The sequence below is a fragment of the Penaeus vannamei genome, chromosome 4, assembly GCF_042767895.1.
Source record: "Penaeus vannamei isolate JL-2024 chromosome 4, ASM4276789v1, whole genome shotgun sequence".
In the NCBI taxonomy this organism is placed as follows: domain Eukaryota; kingdom Metazoa; phylum Arthropoda; class Malacostraca; order Decapoda; family Penaeidae; genus Penaeus; species Penaeus vannamei.
In genome coordinates, this window is record NC_091552.1 from 49,113,664 (window position 1) to 49,116,163 (window position 2,500).

At 48.9% G+C, this 2,500-nt stretch overlaps 1 protein-coding gene across 1 annotated transcript in view; it reads right to left on the reverse strand.

Moving 5' to 3' along the window:
- Nucleotides 1–2,500, reverse strand: part of LOC113827050 (degenerin del-1) — a 36,725-nt gene that overhangs the window by 19,645 nt on the left and 14,580 nt on the right. The gene's annotated exons all lie outside the window — the stretch shown is intronic.

A 2,500-nucleotide genomic window follows, 5' to 3' on the forward strand; every position in this document is an offset into this window, starting at 1 on the left:
CAGATAATGCCTATTGGGTCCATTTGATAGTACCTTGTCTCCTGGGATAGATAATGGATAAGGGGTAATAGGAGAGTGCAGATGATGGGTGTTAAATAATTAAACAACAACTTGTGTTAGATAAGAGGTGATTGAAGGGGAACGTCTTTATGGATAAGAATGATTAATTGTCGAAACTTAAGTGGATAGATAATTGATTAGAGATAAAGGGATAAATAAAGGATGATGAAAGAAAAAAGAGTAATTTGTCCCCTTTCTCCTCTCTTCCCTTTTCATCCCTTCTCCCTCTTTTATCCTCTTCTCCCTCTCTTCCCTCCCCCTCCCTCCTACTTCCTCCTCGCCCTTCCTCCTTCTCTTCCCCCCCTCTTCCCCTCCTCCACGCCCTTCGTGTCTGCAATAAATATAGAAAAAACAGAAAAACGTGTCTTGTTTACATTATCTTTCGTATCATCAGCTGATTTGTAGATAGAGAGAAGCATTTGTCTGTCAGTCTTTCTTTTATTATTTTGTTGTCTCTGATATCAGTTAATTGGTATTGCTGCTGCTATTGACATATCGCTATTATAATTGCTGATATACTGTTGTTATGATTGGGATATCATTACTGTTGTTATTGCGTACTATTATGATGAGGATGACTATGATTTTCAGTATTATTACTATTATTATGATCATTATAATTGACATTGTTGTACTGCCATCATTACTATTTTGATTATCTAGTCATCACAATTTAATCTCTAAAATCCCAGCTGTGAAATTCTTTTGTGCCAGCGGTTGACTTCATTAGTTCGTGACGTCATCTGGAAATCAGCCAATCAGAGAGCGCGCAGGTGAGCAGGAAACTGTCTCCACTGAAATTATTTTGGGCCAATCTTAATCAATTCCTTTTGCCAAATTTCACTCCGCAAAAAACGTTACTTTTGTTGTTGATGTTGTTGTTGATGTTGTAATGTCTCCCAATTTGTTTCTTATTTTTTATTAAAGTGACGTTCATTCTTTCTTCTTCTTTTCTTTGTACCGAGTGACTAGCTATTTAGTTATTCTAATTATTTGTTGTTTTTTCAATCCGTTCCCTCCCCTCCTCCCTCCCCCTTCCCGGCACCCACTCCCCTCCCTCCCCTTCTCTCTCCCGGTCCCTCCCTACTCTCTTCCCCCAATTCCATCTCCCTTTCCTTCCCCTCCCTCCCTCCCCCTGGCCATCTCCCTTCCCTCCCTTCCCTGGGCCATCTCCCTTCCCTCCCTCCCCCTGGGCCATCTCCTTCCCTTCCCTCCCTCCCCCTGAGCCATCTCCCTTCCCTCCCTCCCCCTGGGCCATCTCCCTTCCCTCCCTCATCCTTCTTAATTACCCCCTTCCTTCTCCTCCTCCCTCTTTTGCAATCTCCTTCCCACCTCACATTCCCTTCCTCTCTCTCCCTCACCCTAGCCCAGAGCCACCATCTCTCCCTCACTCTCTTCCTCTCTCCCAATTCTCTTCCGCCAGCCTCCTTCTCTTCCCTCCCTCCTTCTCTTTTTCTTCTCCTTTCTTTCTTCTCCCTTTCCCTCCCCCCCCCCCCCATTTCTCTCATTCCTCTCTATTCCCTCTCTTCCCTTTTCCTTTCCTCTTTTCTCTTTTTGCTCTAATCCCCTCCGCCTTCAATTCTCCCCTCCTCCTTCTCTTCTCTCTCTTTTCCTGTCACCCCCTTTCCTTACCCTCTCCTCCTCTCTCCTATCTCTCTTCCCTCTCTCTCCCCTCTTCTGTCTCTTCCCCTTTCCTCTTTCTCTCTCTCTCTCTCTCTCTCTCTACTCATTCTTTTCCCTCTCCCATCTCCCTCCTCGTTCTCTGCCGTCCCCTCCGTCTTTTCCCCTTTCTCCCTCTCTCACTCCCTCCTCACTTTCTCACCCCTCTCCCTCCTCATTCTCTTCCCCTCTCCTTTCTCTCTCCCTCCTCACCTTCCTCCCTACCCCCTCTCCCTCCCATTTCCCTCCTCCCTCTCTTCCCTCTCCTCCCTCTTTTCTCCTCTCTGACGCCCCCACCCCTCCGTTTCTTCCCCTCCCCTCCCTCTCTTTCCCACTCCCTCTCTCCTCCCTCGCTCACTCCTCTTCCCCTCCTCACCTTCTTTCCCCCCCCCTCTCCCTCCTCCCTCTCTCTTCCCCCCTCCTCCCTCTTCCTTCCCCCCTCTCCCTCATCATTATCTCCCCCTCTCTTCCCTTCTCCACCCTCTCTCTTCCCTCTCCTCCTTCCTTCCTCTTTTCCCCTCTTTTCCTCCTTCCTCACTTCCTTCCCCTCTCCCTCTTCATTTTCTTCCCCTCTCCTTTCTCTCCCCCTCCTCACCTTCCCCCCTCCCCTTCTCCCTCCTCCCTTTCTCTTCCCCTCTCCTCCATTTCTCCCTCCTCCCTCTCTTCCCCTCTCCTTCCTCCCCTCTCAACTCTCTCTCTCTTCCCCTCTCCTCGCTCCTCTCTCTTTTCGCCCTCCTCCCTCTCTCCCTCCTCCCTCTCTTCCCCTCTCCTCCCTCTCTCT